Source organism: Schistocerca nitens, chromosome 3 (genome assembly GCF_023898315.1).
Source record: "Schistocerca nitens isolate TAMUIC-IGC-003100 chromosome 3, iqSchNite1.1, whole genome shotgun sequence".
Lineage (NCBI taxonomy): Eukaryota > Metazoa > Arthropoda > Insecta > Orthoptera > Acrididae > Schistocerca > Schistocerca nitens.
In genome coordinates this window covers 639,538,238-639,555,862 of record NC_064616.1, presented here as the reverse complement: position 1 = coordinate 639,555,862, position 17,625 = coordinate 639,538,238, and the positions used below count along the sequence as shown (strand labels likewise).

Genomic DNA, 17,625 nt, shown 5'->3' with positions numbered 1-17,625 from the left:
ATTTTACACATTAAGAAATCAAGTGAACGATACGGTAAGTGGCAGACAGAATCCTCAGACCGACTGAGAATTTAGCCGTGGTCCTTTGGGTCAACAGCCTGACACTAACCCACACAGTTACTTAATCGCATCTATAACTGGCACAAATAGACTTCACGGGCTGGAGTGGGTTTTCAGCAAACAAGTAACCACTCAAGTTTATTCAACACTTCGGCAACGCCCGTTTCTGCTGGTTTTCTTGTTGTTGGTGCACCGTTTTAGACATAGTTCCACGCAGATCTCGATCCGAGACATCTCGCTGAGTGACTGCCAGTGTTCCGCTGGCTTGAGAATTTGTATTATTAGTAATGTTAATATGCTGTTTCAAATGGTATTTCCATTTCGCACCTTAGGCTTTACGACTTACGGTAAACGGGAATGCCGTGTGGCTAGGGCCTCCCGTCGGGTAGACCGTTCGCCTGGTACTAGTGTTTCGAGTAGACGCCACTTCGGCGACTTGGATGATGATGGGGATGAACTGATGATGATAAGGACAACTCAACACCCAGTTCTTGAGCGGAGAAAATCTCCGACGCAGCCGGGAATCGAACCTGGGCCGTTAGGTATGACATTCCGTCGCGCTGACCACTCAGCTACAAGGGGCGGACACGACTTATGGTGGTGCACTGCCTGATGTCAGTGGCTTTTATCAAGTGTTAGCACAAGGGAACAAGTTAGAGTCTATAAGAAAATCAATGATCCCATATTAAAATAAGTTACAGCTATGGTAGTTTAGCCACCGGCTTTGCCGCAGTGTTAACACCGGTTCCCATCCGATAACCGAAGTTAATTGCTTTCGGACTTTGCTAGCACTTGGACGGGGGACTGTCCGGGTCTGCCGAGCGCTGTTAGCAAGTGGGTGCACTCAGCCCTTGTGAGGCCACTTGAGGAGCTACGAACTGAGGATTAGCGGTTCTGGTCACGGAAACCGACAACGGTCGGCCCCTCCATATCCGCGTCCAGTGACGCCTATCGGCTGAGGATGCCCAGATCTGAGGGGGAGGTTCAATTGGTTCTGAGCACTATGGGACTTGACATCTGAGGTTATCAGTCCCCTAGGACTTAGAACTACTTAAATCTAACTAACCTAAGGACATCACACACATCCATGCCCGAGGCAGGATTCGAACCTGCGACCGTGGCAGCAGCGGGGTTACGGACTGAAGCGCCTAGGGCCGCTGGGCCACAACGGCCGGCTCCGAGGGGGAGGGGGGGGGGGACCTGGATGTCTGCCCCGGACGGCAGTTTCAGTGGGAATCAAATTCATATTCTTGAAGAAAAAAATCTTGCTTCAGAAAGCGCATAGCATCCAGCGCCCGTTGGTCTATCGATTATTCATATGATTTGAAACGCATTCCTGTTGGTTTTTGAACATTTTTAAACACATTCTAAGTTGATTTCTGAACGAATTATAAGCTTATTTCTGAACAGGTAAGAAAGATTACATATTACCTTCTCGGTGTATCCAAGAAAATGAAATTTTGACTGAAAATTTTTGTCAGAGCGCTACACTACTAAGGGCCAGTTGTACTGTCCCCGGTTAGCAGCCGCTAAGTTTCATTCTCGGAACAGCGCGGAAAAAGCGTTATACGAATATGCAATAACGCCTAACCGGAGAATAAATGCGGGATAACTAAACCGGTGATTCTGGCAGGGTTAGTGAAGTTAACAGAAGAATAAGTTTTGACAATAGCAGGAATAGTTTCAGACTTAGTGATGACAACGAGCAAGGAGAAGAAAGCGGACATCGCACAAATTATATGGAAGAATATGACGATTCTAAAGTTATAGAAAAATTTCGTACTACTACTTTTCGATCTCATGCTTGAGAAACTAAAGCGTATGAATGAAATGTGAAACTTCCGAACATAAAACTTTTTGCTTGTAGTAGGCCTACTTAAGCGTTTGATATTGGTACTTCGTGAATTATATTCTGTCGTGTTATATATGTAAATGAGGAACATAACAATGACCATTTCTGCCAAAACAGTTTCGCTTATTTGGCGTGTGTTATAATTGCTGCAATATTAAAAAGGATTATTTCGTTTTATCTAACAGACAGTGACTAAGAAGACGTAATCAAATCGAAGAAACAAACCAGACTTGGGTACTGTTCGTATTAACAGCTTTTTAAGCATTAGACAGCGACAGTTTGATTTTTCATTTAGCAAAACGTTTGACGAACTTTCATGAAGTCATAGATTCTTTCGGAGAAAGGAAAGCACGCCGTGTAAAGCTGTAGCGAGATCAGAGGGAAAAACTTTTGGGACCTAAGGATTGAAGAAATAAGTACTGTCTTGCTTGTCTGTACTGGTTTTATGTTTCCTGTATTTAATTTTATGTCACACTAAAGGGAAAGTTATTACGTAATAGGCAACAAAGAGAGCAAATTCTTTGAAGAGTTCTTATTCTCCCGGTTACAAATAATCCCACACAGTATTAATTGTTTTTTAAGGGGGAGGGGAGGGGGGAGGATATCAAACCAGCCGACTTCTAGCAGGAGAGGCGCCATACCACATTTTAATTTCCACTGTCCTGAGTATAGGTCTGTTGGCTTCCATCACAAAGTGTACGCGTTTGAATTCCACAGAACGAAATACTGACTTGCAATAGAAGTATGCTGTTTGAAGTGGCGTGGCACTGCACTATGGCACACTTAAGACCAAATAACATATCTTACACTTCTTCGAACGTGTATGTTTTACATCTTAAACTCTTCAGAAACATGTGCGCTACAAAATGAACATATTTTTGAAAAATCGATTTTTTTTAAATTTTTGACGTCCTATCTCAAACGCTCGAGAGTGAGGGGGGGGGGAGGGGGTATAAAGTTTTTAGTTTTTACTCATATTCGGAAATGTCGTAGATCCGGGGCTGACGGTCGGTCGGTAGCTCTGGGCCTTCCGAGGCCTTTCCGGACGTAGTTTATGATAGTTTGGTGTACCTTCTTTCTTTAACAGCAGAATCATGAATTACTCGCAAGTGTGTATTTGACTGACGCTTTCAGTTAATTTCAGTAAGCAGAGATGATTGATTTGTGATAAATAGATAAAAAATCATAGGCTAGTCTAAAGCAATTTCAAAAATTCACAAAGTAACTAACATATACGAAAAATGGACTTCTTGACGGTTCGTCTGTATAAGAAGGCGACGTAACGAATTTAAAAAAAATCTTTATTAACCATCAATAATAATAATTATACATCGTAACCCACTTCCTTATGTGATTAGTGGGTCTTACTTTCTAAGTATGTTAGATACAATTAGCAGCTAATTACAACGTAGTGGATTGTGAGCTACAGCTATACTCCAATTACAATGGGCAGCTATTCTTACACTTATTAGTTTTTAACTTCTAAGATTTTAACTAACTCTACTGCCTGCAGCGTCACAGATGTGTCAGAAATGTATAAACTTACTTTATTGCCTTGCCCATCGAGCTAATCCCGATGGGCGTGGCCCTGACACTGGGCAGGCCAGGATGTTATTCGCTGCAGGTTCCTAATACTAGTTTCCTAATCTAATTTCTACTAACTAGTTCTAACCTAAGTCAATTCCGGTGCATCGTCTAGTCCTTGATGTTATTCCCCACTCCCCCTAATCCCGCACGTGGCGGATTCCAGACTGTGAAGGTCGGCCTGTCCACGCGCAGGCGGTATGGGAGTAGGGCGCGTGTTTAATACTAGAATTTCTCTAGTTTATTGTAATTTGTGTTAATTATTTTATTTCCCTCATGAATTCTTTTATTACTTTCCGTGATACCTCGTCTGCTAGTTTATTTAGTGTTTGAAAAGTGTCTCGTTGTCTTATGAGGTGGTATGTGTCATGGTCAGGTAGCTGGTCACGTAGTGTGGAAGCAACATCATTGAAGAGTGATCGGAAGTGCCCTCCGGTTCACCACATTCACACGCGGGTGTGGCCCTTTTCCTGAACCGACACAAGTATGTCGGGTAAGGCCCATGTCCAGTGAGAAAATGGATTAGTCCTCTGGTGGGTTCAAAGTATTTCGTTTTTAGTCGTTCCCTAATGTTTGGAATCAGTTCATATGTCCTACGCCCTGTTTCGTCCGTCTCCCATAGTTCTTGCCATAGTTGTTCTCCCCTTTGCCGAATCTCACCCTTGTCCCTAGCCCCAGTACCTAATATCTCTTCTATCTTCGTTGCATTTCCCTTCTTAATCCAGAACCACGCGGCCTGCTCTCTGATTTTGATGTCCAGGGGCAGAGCCCCATTATGACCAATAGCGCTCCCCCTGGTGATGTTCTATAAGCCCTTACAGATCTAAGTATCATGTTCCTTTGAACCCTTCTCACTGTCATGGCGGGCACAACCCCCGTGAGCCTGTGTGCCCAGACTCCCAAGCCGTAACCCACTATTGATGTTAATATGCTATTATGGTAGAGTCTTATGAGGTGAGGGGGAAGATGAAATCTTTTATGTCCGATGGATATGAGATTGTTCAATGTTTGAAGGGCTTTCTCAGTTACGGTTTCAATGTGTTTCCCGAAGTTCCACTTCTCATCAGTGATGATGCCTACGTATCGTGTGTCACGTCGCCGAAGGACCGGCGAGCGCTCGATTCGTACAGTCAGGTTACGGATTAATTGTACCTTCAATAGCAAGTAGGTAGACTTGCTCGGTGATGTCGTCATTTAAGTGTTTTGGTACCATAGTTGTAACTTGTTTAGGGCACTTTCTATTTTGGGTTCTATGTCTTCGCGGCTACGGCCGCCGACCAACAGGAGGAGGTCATCTGCATAGGCTGTCACCTCTAGCACTTCTTCACTTTGTTGTAGGGTGTCTAGTAAAGGCTCCATGTGGATGTCCCAAAACAGGGGCCCTAACGGGGAACCCTGGGGACAGCCCTTTGTTATAGATTTTCCAATTCTCCCGCTAGGAGATGATAGCCAGACCTCCCGCTCCTCGAAATAGCTCCTCAGACAGTCATATAGCGGCCCTGGACACTCCTTCTCCCGCAAGCAGGAGAAGAGCGAAGGCCACCACAGGTTGTGTGTTGATGTCAACCATGATGCCCACCACGTACTTGTGCGGGGTAGAGCCACAGACATCAGCCGCCAGGGCGATTGCATCAGATGCCGATCGCCCAGGCCTGAAGCCGAACTGCCTGTCGCTCATCCCACACAGCACTCGATGTGCGGCCAGTCTGTCAGCTAGTAACTTTTCTAGTATTTTCCCTAGTATGCTAAGCAAGCAGATTGGCCCATAGGATTTTGTATTTGTTGGGTCTTTATCTGGCCCTTTTCGAATAATAACTACATTCGCTGTCCTCCACACCCTTGGAAATTTTTGTTGTCTCGGACACTCATTATATAAGTGAGTGAGTGGTGCATTTAGCTGGGGAGCTAGAAACTGCACCACCTCGGCTACAATGCCGTCTGGCCCGGGAACTTTACCCCTTTTAAGTGATTTTATGTGGGCGGCCACCTCTTCCTCTGAGAAAGGGTACTGTGCCGTGTCGTTGGTATATTCATTGAGGCTATCATGTCTTTGTTGTTGTTGTTGCTCAGATTCCCCATCCGCGCTATCATCAGGCAGCAGGGACCGGAGGAGGACGTCGACAGTCTCCTGCCAGGGTTCTGTCATCCTGTCCCCGTGCCTAACTGTTGATAATTCCAGTGGAGGGCGGATCTTCTCTCGTACTAATTTATATGGTGTACCCCAGGAGTCCAATGCCAATTGGCTCTGGACGAAGTTTTCCCAGCTTTGTATTCTGACAGCTTGGAGTTCCTTCTGGAATCGGAGTTTAGCCTCCCGATATTGCAGCAGCCATCTTTGCCGTTCTGGCCAGACGACACTGCGCTGGTAGTATCTTCTCAACCTTCTGACAGACCGGCGCATATCCTCGAGTTCAGGCGACCATGGTGATGGAAAGGCTGCCATGGCCTTCCTCCTGGTCGGTACGGCAGCTTTCACCGCGCTAGTTATTGCACTGGTCAGTTCCTCTGCTCGGTCATTTATGTCTATGTCCAGGTCTGCGTCACCTTCTGGCAAGGCAGGAATTATGCACTCCCTACTCGTTCCCAATCCGCCCTTTTATAGTTGAATTGCGCTTCCCACCCCATGGCCCAGCGGGACACTCTATCTCCTATAATGAATGTAATTAAGTTGTGGTCGCTGGTGGTGGCGTTTTCTTCAACTTTCCACTCTTGTATTATGTTGATTGCATTGGGGGTGGCTAGAGTTACGTCAGTGTTTTTGCCTGGTCCTCCTCCCCCAGCATAGGTTGGAGGGTTGCCAGGCTTGTTAGCCACCACTAGTTGTGAGGCCATGATGAAGTCTTCGACTTTCTCTCCATTTGTGTCCCTTGTGCCGCTGTACCACAGGGGGGATTTTGCGTTGATATCAGCAGTGATTATTATCCTTCGTTCTTGCAATGCCGTGGTTACTGTAGCTAGATGGTCAAGATGTGTTTCAATGTTGTCACCGTACTGGAAGTACATATTGACTAGTATTATTGCTCCGCCGGGAGATAGCAGCTCCACGACATTCCAGTGACTATTGGTATATTGCGATAGTGTCGTTACTTTCAGGGCTTTATTTGTGATTATTAGCGCCGCTTTCGGATTATCTCCTTGGCTGATGACCTGCCAGGTCGCGGCTACAAATGCTATTTTTCCAGCTTGGGAGTACGGCTCTTGTAGACAGAGCACATCCAGCCTCCTCTCCTCCACTTCCTTGCGCAGCTCCTGTATTACAAGTCGACTGTTATGTGTGTTAAGTTAGCCAATGGTAATTTTTGTCATCTACGGAAAGTAAGTATGTATGCGGTCTTCTGGCCATGTCTTACTCCAGTCAAACGTAATACGTCCATTAGCCAAGACGGACTGTTCGTAAATGTCATCTAGGTCAAATTTTTCTCCTCGTTTCTCGAATACTTTCTTTAGTAAGTCTCGCAGGGCTCCGAAGTCGGTGGGGAGATTCACTGACTTTAGCTGTATCCTTTCTACAGCCTCCATTACCGAGAAGGTGAAACTTCCTGGCAGATTAAAACTTTGTGCCCGACCGAGGCTCGAACTCGGGACCTTTGCCTTTCGCGGTCAAGTGCTCTACCAGCTGAGCTACTGAAGCACGACTCACGCCCGGTACTCACAGCTTTACTTCTGCAGTACCTCGTCTCCTACCTTCCATACCTTACAGAAGCTCTCCTGCGCAGGAGAGCTTCTGTAAAGTTTGGAAGGTAGGAGACGAGGTACTGCAGAAGTAAAGCTGTGAGTACCGGGCGTGAGTCGTGCTTCGGTAGCTCAGCTGGTAGAGCACTTGCCCGCGAAAGGCAAAGGTCCCGAGTTCGAGTCTCGGTCGGGCACACAGTTTTAATCTGCCAGGAAGTTTCATATCAGCGCACACTCCGCTGCAGAGTGAAAATCTCATACCGAGAAGGTGACTCTTCTTCCGTTTTTGTGTCCCACGCGAACCACATGTCGTAAGGCAGTGGTCAGGGTAGCTGGCTGCTCCAACCTTGCCAGTTGCATCGTGAATTCTAGATTTGGGTATATCCGAACTGGGTCTACTGGCGGTAGCCTTACCACTGGGGTGTCTTGTGAGCTTGTCATTGTGCTCTCTTGCACAGGCCTCTGTTTTTTCTGGTTGCTCCCATCTATTGGGACCTCAGGCACAGGATGCCCTTGCCGTTGCTGCTGTTTAATCGGCTTCGCTCCCCATCTGAGAGAGGAGGGAGTTGTGGCCATAGGGATAGATTCAGTCTGGATACTTTTATCAGTCTCCGGCGGATCTGTTTGGATACTTTTGTCAGCTGTCTCAATTATCGGGTCTCTCGAAAGAGACTTTATGAATTCTTTGAACCTATTTGCCCTGATGGCATCCCTCCTCCTTTTGCTTGGGGATTTTCGCTTTGGCATCCTGTTTTGTTTGACGTACTCAGCCATAGTCCGTTCTGGATATCAGTCTCTGCTCCAGCATGCGGTGCGTAGGGCAATTTCGTCCTGAGGCTCCGCAGCTTTTCTTCCCGCGTCTCTTGCAGGGAATGCAGACACTTGCAGCTTTGCAATCTTTCCGGGTGTGACCATCTTCGCCGCACTTGGAGCACGCCGACCCCCTGGTGCAATGCCTTAGAATGTGGTCCAGGTCTCCACAGTTGTGGCATCGAGGTACCACGAGATAGTCTCTAATATTTATGGCATGGAAGCCAACATATAGCCTGCCCATTGTTATTATCTGTTTCCACATTTTGCTGTGAACTCGGCAACGTGGTGGACGACATCACGATCCCGAGGCCCCGTTTTAAATCTCAGCTTAAAAGAATCTTTGAATTCATTGTCATTCATCTGGTCAAAGTTCTGGTCCTTAATGGTTTGGTACAGTTCTTCGTTTGTTATTGTTGTTGGTACATCGTATAAAATGACCAAAGGGTTCCTTTTTCTCGGCGGTTCACACTTGACCACCGAGTTCTGCTTAGGGTTCTTTAACAGTTTCTCTTTGTCTTCCTCTGTGACCACCTCCACGATCACCGAGTTCCTACTAGGTTTGACTTCGTTTATTTTAATTTTATCTTTTGCTGGATCGATAGTTTTGGTCAGCAACTCTTGTATTTTTTTCACACTCATGTCTTGGCCAGGTAGAGTTCTGAGGAAGACCGCCGTGGCTGACCGCTTGGTCACCTTGCTATCGTTTCTTTTGTAGTTTGTGGCTTGGGTGGCGCTTGCGCAACCACTCCAGCCCAGGTCTTCGTAGGTTGGCTTCTTAACCTTTCATTCTCCTTTTCTAATTCCTCCACGCGGCCTTCGAGCTTGGCGTGCGCGATGGCCCATGCAGCCAGCTCGTTCTTGATAATGGACAGTGCCGCCTGACTTATCTTTCCATTTTTAATGGTCTGCTCCAGGAGCAGCGTAACTCGTGCGTGTCTTTGAGTTACAGTTTCGTCTTCTGCCAGTCCCATCTCATCCTGAGGAGGGGGATCAAGCATCGTAGATGCTCGCTTGAGCGCACTCGATTCTCTCGTCTCTGTTAAAGCCATGTTTAGTTAACGAGTGAAAAAGGGGTGGGAGCCCGTCTCTTACCCCGGACCGGCTCCTCTGGCATGGGGGGGGGGGGGGGGGACAAGAAGGCAGCTCACCCACCGGCCTCGCCCCAAGGCCAAGGGCATTCTGGAACTGCAGGGTTCAGCGCGCCATTGCCAGCGCACTGGTCCCCTTCGGTGGCTCCGTCATCGTCGATTTCACCCGACGCTCCTCGGCAACTGCGCCCCGCACTCCGGAGAGGCGGTTGCACCTCTCGCCCTTCGCCGCCTACTTGCCCGAGCTTCCACCTCTCGGCCAAGGACCCACTCCTACTCAGGTGGTGGGCCGGTCACCCAGTCGTTCAGCCGTCTGGACCCATCTAACCTAGCCCGGGCGATGTCACCACCTCCTGGGTTTGGCAGAACACGCCCCAGTTACCCAGGGGCGCGGCGAAGCACCCTTGCCGAATCGCGCCGCGATCCCACGCCGACAAACGAGGACGCCGGCATGCAGAGCACCAGCTGGTCTGTGCCCTGCGAACAGAAAGGGACTGATGTTCGGTCCCTCGACACAGCTCCCCCTGTGCCACGCACCCTTCGCTTTCGCATCGGGTTGGGTCACAGCTCTTCCTTTTGTCGCAAGGCAAAATGCCGAGCTTAATGTCTGGCACCACGGGAAGGCGGAAAGAGCCACTTGGGAAGGAGAGGCTATGAGAGACGCATCACTTCCCCTGTGGGGACGGCCGCGGCACGCCCGACTAGAAGCAATACTCCCCAGTGCGAGCCTCCGTGCCTTACGGCGCGCCGGCAACGGGCAGGGCCGCCCCCAACGCGCCGTCAAGCGACCGACCTCACGCCAGACACGTAAAGAATTTACTGTAAACGTGTTTTCGTGAGTAGATTTTCACTACTTGGTTCCAGTGGTCAACATTTTATAGTGGATTCCATGAAATGTATTCGCAGTTGCGAATATGGACAACTATCAGCTGTGTAATAGAATTACGACAGTGAAAATTTGTACTGGACAGGGACTTGAAGCCGGATTTCCTGTTTATCGCGAGCAGTCGCCTTACCATTTGGTTATCTGGGCAGAACGCACGGCCATACCCTGACTTCCGTGGATTGTAGACACATGGAGGGTATGCCCATGAGTCGTGCTTGGCTAGCCAAATGGTAAGGCGACAGATCACGATAATCGGGAAATCCGGGTTCGAGTCCCGGTCCAGCCAATTTTCATTGCCGTCGTTGGTCGTTCCATTATACAGCTGATGGTTGTCCATATTCGCAGCAGCGAATGCATTTCATGTGTTTCATAACGGCTGTAGTCGCCGCAGTGCCAGTTCCTTCGAACATGCATGCATGTACAAAGGAACATAACATCGTACTTCGGAATAAAACAGGCACTATAATATCGTATTTTCTAATGAATATTATATTTTATCCTTCTGTTACGAGGGTAGTGTTGGGCAGAAAACATGTTTCTTTTACTACAGGAAAAAGAACCGCTTACTACAGTCCCGAAACTGTTGGAGGTCGACCTGGCCAGTTTGACTGAAGCCTACGAAGTGAACGATTAGGAAGTGCTAGCTACCTTCGACATGGTATCTTAACCCATAAAGATACCCCTTGAAGATCTTTTATACACTCCTGGAAATGGAAAAAAGAACACATTGACACCGGTGTGTCAGACCCACCATACTTGCTCCGGACACTGCGAGAGGGCTGTACAAGCAATGATCACACGCACGGCACAGCGGACACACCAGGAACCGCGGTGTTGGCCGTCGAATGGCGCTAGCTGCGCAGCATTCGTGCACCGCCGCCGTCAGTGTCAGCCAGTTTGCCGTGGCATACGGAGCTCCATCGCAGTCTTTAACACTGGTAGCATGCCGCGACAGCGTGGACGTGAACCGTATGTGCAGTTGACGGACTTTGAGCGAGGGCGTATAGTGGGCATGCGGGAGGCCGGGTGGACGTACCGCAGAATTGCTCAACACGTGGGGCGTGAGGTCTCCACAGTACATGGATGTTGTCGCCAGTGGTCGGCGGAAGGTGCACATGCCCGTCGACCTGGGACCGGACCGCAGCGACGCACGGATGCACGCCAAGACCGTAGGATCCTACGCAGTGCCGTAGGGGACCGCACCGCCACTTCCCAGCAAATTAGGGACACTGTTGCTCCTGGGGTATCGGCGAGGACCATTCGCAACCGTCTCCATGAAGCTGGGCTACGGTCCCGCACACCGTTAGGCCGTCTTCCGCTCACGCCCCAACATCGTGCAGCCCGCCTCCAGTGGTGTCGCGACAGGCGTGAATGGAGGGACGAATGGAGACGTGTCGTCTTCAGCGATGAGAGTCGCTTCTGCCTTGGTGCCAATGATGATCGTATGCGTGTTTGGCGCCGTGCAGGTGAGCGCCACAATCAGGACTGCATACGACCGAGGCACACAGGGCCAACACCCGGCATCATGGTGTGGGGAGCGATCTCCTACACTGGCCGTACACCACTGGTGATCGTCGAGGGGACACTGAATAGTGCACGGTACATCCAAACCGTCATCGAACCCATCGTTCTACCATTCCTAGACCGGCAAGGGAACTTGCTGTTCCAACAGGACAATGCACGTCCGCATGTATCTCGTGCCACCCAACGTGCTCTAGAAGGTGTAAGTCAACTACCCTGGCCAGCAAGATCTCCGGATCTGTCCCCCATTGAGCATGTTTGGGACTGGATGAAGCGTCGTCTCACGCGGTCTGCACGTCCAGCACGAACGCTGGTCCAACTGAGGCGCCAGGTGGAAATGGCACGGCAAGCCGTTCCACAGGACTACATCCAGCATCACTACGATCGTCTCCATGGGAGAATAGCAGCCTGCACTGCTGCGAAAGGTGGATATACACTGTACTAGTGCCGACATTGTGCATGCTCTGTTGCCTGTGTCTATGTGCCTGTGGTTCTGTCAGTGTGATCATGTGATGTATCTGACCCCAGGAATGTGTCAATAAAGTTTCCCCTTCCTGGGACAATGAATTCACGGTGTTCTTATTTCAATTTCCAGGAGTGTATTTCAACAGGCAGAATACGGCGCTGCTGTTGACAACGCCTATATAAGACAACAAGCGTCTGGCGCAGTTGTTAGATCGGTTACTGGTGCTACAATGGCAGGTTATCAAATTTAAGTGGATCTGAAGGTGATGTTAAAGTCGGAGCACGAGCGATGGGACACTGCATCTTTGAGGTAGCGATGAAGTGGGAATTTTCCCGTACGACCATTTCACGAGGGTACTGTGAATGTCAGGAATCTGGTAAAACATTAAATTTCCAACATCGCTGCGGCTGGAAAAATATCCTGCAAAAAGGGGTCCAACGACGACTGAAGATAATCGTTCAACGTGACAAAAGTCCGACCCTTCCGCAGATTGCTGCAGATTTCGATGCTGGGCCATCAGCAAGTTTCAGCGCACGACCAATTTAACGAAATATCATCGATAGGGGCTTTTGAAGCCGAAGGCCCACTCCTGTACCCTTGATGACTGCACGACGCAAAACTTTACGCCTTGCCTGGGCCCGTCAACATCGACGTTGGACTGTTTATGACTGGAAACATGTTGCCTGGTCGGACGAGTCTCGTTTGAAATTGTATCAAGACAACCTCATGTATCCATGGACCCTGCATGTCAGTAGGGGACTGTTCAAACTGGTGGAGGCTTTGTAATGTTGTGGGGCATGTGCAGTTGGAGTGATATGGGACCACTGATACGTCTAGATACGACTCTGACAGGTGACACGTACTTAAAAGTATCCTGTCTGGTCAGATGCATCCATTCATGTCCATTGTGCATTCCGACAGACTTAGGAAATTCTATCAGGACAATGCGACACCCCCTCGTCCAGAAGTGCTACAAGTGGCTCCAGGAACACTCTTTTGGGTTTAAACACTCCCCGGACAGAACATTACTGATCATATCTGCGATACCTTGTAACGTGCTGTTCAGAAGAGATCTCCACCCTCTCGTACTCTTACTGATTTATGGACAGCCCTGCAAGACTCATGGTGTCAATTTCCTCCAGCACTACTTCAGACATTAATCGAGTCCATGGCACATGGTTTTGGGGTACTTCTGCGTGCTCACGAACACACTAAACGATATTAGGCAGGTGTACCAGTTTCTTTGGCTCTGTAGTGTATATCTGCAGTCAGGTAGTTGCTGGCACCCTTCCCAGGCCACTGGTGCTCTTCAGCCTCCTCGTTTCGTTGGGAAGGGATTGGGGGGGGGGGGGGGGGGATCTCTGTTGACCCAGAAAGCACGAAATCGCCTCCACTCGATCAATTTGGCCTCTGGGCATCAGGTAAAAACAAGACACAAATCTCACAGCGTGGAATGCGTGAGGAAGGTGGACGAGGGAACACCAGAGTGTAACTTGTCTCAGTAAAGTAGGGTTTTCTTCTACGAAGAATGCAGGATTTGTCTGACGCCTGATGATCGTGGTACAACAGTGTGGAGGTAGCCAGTTACGAATGCACATTTCAGAACTTGAGTCCCTCAGGTTCACCAAGGAAGTGTGCCAGTAATGTCTTAGGGCAACATCCACCTCATAGCTACTGAGATCTAATTTGAGGGCTGTGTAGTATCGGCGCAGACTCCTCCAGCCTACTGTCAAGTACAACAGTCAGTATTCCATCTATTGGTTCGTTTTCTTAAAGACGATAAAGCACAAGCATCGCGCCAGCCACATGAGCACATGCTCCACGAATCTAGATTAACCGATTAGAATGTCCTGCGGTGTCTGCTGAACGAAACCAACTGAGCATACTGGGGACCAGTTGAAGCTTGCAGTGTATCTTTACAGAAACCCACCTCTCATACTGGATGACCCCCTAAGGGTGGGGGGGGGGGGGTGGCAGCGACGTATGGGACAAGCTAGAGAAGTGGTGTCGTCGCGTCATAACCATCATGTGAACAGCATTTCAAACAGGACCCAATCATGCTGGAATGCACTAGACAGAGCAAAACAGTATTTAATGTTACCCAGCAGCAAATTTTGATTTCACAGATATGTAAAGAAGTGCAATTGCGAACAGACAGCCCTTATTGTCGTTATCCTTTTGTTTCTATTTCACAATAAAGTCGTTATTCTAATTACATGAGGCTAATTCCTTCATTTCATGCTCCCCTTGAAACTCATGCTACACGTGCTTACAGGTATGCAGGTGATTCAAACCGTTTTAAGCAGTTTATAGTGATGTTCTAAGTGGATGAAAATGTTGTATACGAATCACCCTGTTTCAATTTGGACTGAAGTCTTGGCCAAGCAACCAGTATGTGTTATAGATGGAAACATCACCTGTCCTGTTAAGTTATTGGGTGTGATATCGGATGAACGCCTGTCGTACTTGGTTGGGGAGACACTGGTAACTGTGCAGAATTCCAGCTGATCCAAGGTTCGTTCAGTCTCACCACCGATAACTTCGCGGTGGGACTTGCAGAACGGGATTCGGTACTCTTCCTATGCGGATTCCCGTCTTCCAACGAGATAGTGTTCTTTCACAATCCTATAAGATATTCAAAGCATATTCTCTGCCTGACAGAAACCTAGGCTTCTCTGATGTACCCATTCATTTGTCTTGCCACCCACTCAACTTATCAAGGTGCTGATAACCCGCAGTGGAGCACGCTTAAATGAAACACACACACTCTCACACACATTTAACCCGTCTTGAATTTCTGCAGCTCGCGACTCATGCCTGGTTCTCATTCAGAGTAAATCCAGTTGAATTTCAAAATGGGAAGGAAACCATCTATCATCTTGTTCCTCAAGGTCACGCTACAAGAAAATGTAATTCAGTGCAATGGGAGCCAAATAATAATTGTGAATACATAACTCTGCTTTACTGAAGTATCTAGGTGCCGATCCTGATAGGCAACTTACCTATCGGAATCATTTAACAAAAACAGCTACAAAAGTGAAAATCTGCAATAATTTATTGCAAAAGATAACTGAGACTTCATGGGGAGCTGGCAGAAACACTCGGAGAACAACGGCACTGGGTGTGGTTTATTCGAAACCTGAGCATTGTTGAGGAGGTGTACCCGATATCATTCATAAAGTTTCTATAATCCGAATGTAATATTGCCAACCATCTTCGAAACTCGCCAGAAGCCTATTAGCCAGCGATCGCTATCCTGAGGATGCCTGCAAATCGGAGTGATCGTCTTCACCCCAGAAAGGTAACTTGCTAGTCGGAAACGTATCTATCGAACTCTCGAGTTTCAATCTAATTCGCGTCATCTGGCGCAAACTGAACCGTATCAGACGTGAGAAAGGAAGAACAGCTGCTACTCTCTACAACTGGGGATGGCGAGATTCGGTCAGCTGTGACTCCAGTAAGGTGGCGTAGACGGTGCCACAAATAGTTCTCGATTGATACTTAGGTGCTTCCTTCAGATCCCGAGAAAACTACTCAAGCAGGATCTAAAGCAAGGAAGTGGCTGGAAGACCTGGACAATGATAATTCCTTTTCCTATTTTTATTTTACTAATGGTTGTCCAAGAGTATCAGGCGCTAAATCAAAAATATACTATTTTATTGATTTACATTGTTATAATTTTTCATGCCATTATAGATAACAAACAAACAAATACTGTTCGAACAGGTTTTGAAGGCCCAACAGTACCGACTGGCCGCTGTTTCTTCCTCAGCCCTTAGGCGTCACAGGATGTGGATACGGAGGGGCATGTGGTCAAAACACCGCTCTCCCGGCCATTGTCACTTTTCAAATTACATTTAAATCAATACCATTAGCTGCTGACATGTATTGATATACATCAACGGGGACGGTTGAAAATGTGTGCCCCCACTGGGACTCGAATCCGGGATCTCCTGCTTTCATGGCAGACGCTCTATCCATCTGAGCCTCCGAGGGCACAGAGGATAGTGCGACTGCAGGGATTTATCGCCGGCAAGCTCCCCGTGAGACCCACATTCTCAACTTATAGTCCATACACTACATTCGAGAGCCCCTGCCATTATACCCATTACTCTCGGCAGACAATCCACCGAGTCCTGTAAGAGTTCAAGCAAATCGTGTGCATCCGCACTGAAGAAGGTCGTCAGCCGGACACGTCCGAAAGAACAGATGCCATCTTCATATCGTTTAAGGCTAACCGGCTTTCATTCTAGAGAGCTGCACGGCCACCAATGGTATCTGTTCTTTCGGTCATGTCCGAAAGAACATATGCCATCTACACATTGCCAGTTTTCGTGACCGGTGCCGCTGCTTCTCAATCAAGTAGCTCATGAGTTGGACCGACAACAGCTGAGTGTACGCCGTTTGCCAACAGCACTCGGCAGACCCAGATGGTGACACAGCCAAGTGCTAGCCAAGGCCAACATTGCGTAACTTTGGTTATTTGACGTAAACCGGTGTTACTACTACGGCAAGGCCGTTGGCATACAATTATAGATGCCTGACAAAGAAAGTGAAGGACCGAGAAACTTTGCAAGTTGAGAGTGTATGTGTTGTTACTTCAGTGTTTGTGAAATGCAGTCAAATTTGCATAGGACTTGGCAGCACGAGCCCTCTTATCGGTATGACGCTGCTCTTCCTCTGACCTAGACGCATGTACTGATTCGGTTGGGGATGGTCTCTTAAAGCCGTGATATGCTCTCCTGAGTCAAAATGGCCAACAACTGTTGTAAATAGTCATTGATGTTCTGAGATGGCGATGACGTTGACGTCCAAGCTGGTCCCACACATGTTGTATAGAGGGCAAATCTGGGGATCTTGATGGCCACGGGAGTACCTCACCATCGTGCAAACAGTTTATAGTGGCTTGCACTATATGTGGCCGAGCATTGTCCTGTTGGAAAATGGTATCACGATACTATTGCATGAGAAGTAACACATAAGTACATATGGTGACTGTGATGTACCACGTGGTGTCACTACCAGCTGTCATACCACATGTCTCCCCACACCATGATACCAGGAATAACATCGCTGTGTCTATCCACACATTGGAAGAATAAAACATCACTCCAGCTCACCACCATACTCGCCAACGATGATCACCCAGGATAATGCAGAAACGTAATTCAATGCTGAACACAATTTGATGCTGCTCATCCTCAGTCCATGCTTCTCTATCACAGCACGACTCAAATGCGGCCATTTGTGTTGTAGTGTTAACGTAGCCCATGCTTGGGAAGGTAGTTCCCTAGCCCAGCTGCCACTTGTCTCCACACTATGGTGTGAAGTGACACAGAATGTTGCAGGGAATCCATTACTTTTTCTCGGGTGACTGGTGCACATGTGCAGAGGCTACAGTATGCTTAGTGCACAACATAGCGATCCTCCCTTGTGTTGGTCAGACGCGACCGACCGGACCCCTGATGACGAGAATTCTTTCCCTCACATTGCCCTGCAGTCCAACAATGGGCCGGTGTCACATCCGAATATCCCATAAATCTTGAAGGAGACCCCTTACAAACTCTGTCGGGTGCTAATAAAGCTGTCTCACACTAGTATGCGACGTCTTCATGGCGCTGCCTATGTTCCAGGCCTAGTAACAACACTAAACAAGAACAACATTAATGCACCCTGACGGCCG

The 17,625-nt window shown here is 48.2% G+C and overlaps 1 protein-coding gene across 1 annotated transcript in view; it reads left to right on the top strand.

Annotated features, from left to right (window-relative positions):
- Positions 1 to 17,625, top strand: part of LOC126249376 (glutamate receptor ionotropic, kainate glr-3-like) — a 93,145-nt gene that overhangs the window by 51,511 nt on the left and 24,009 nt on the right. The gene's annotated exons all lie outside the window — the stretch shown is intronic.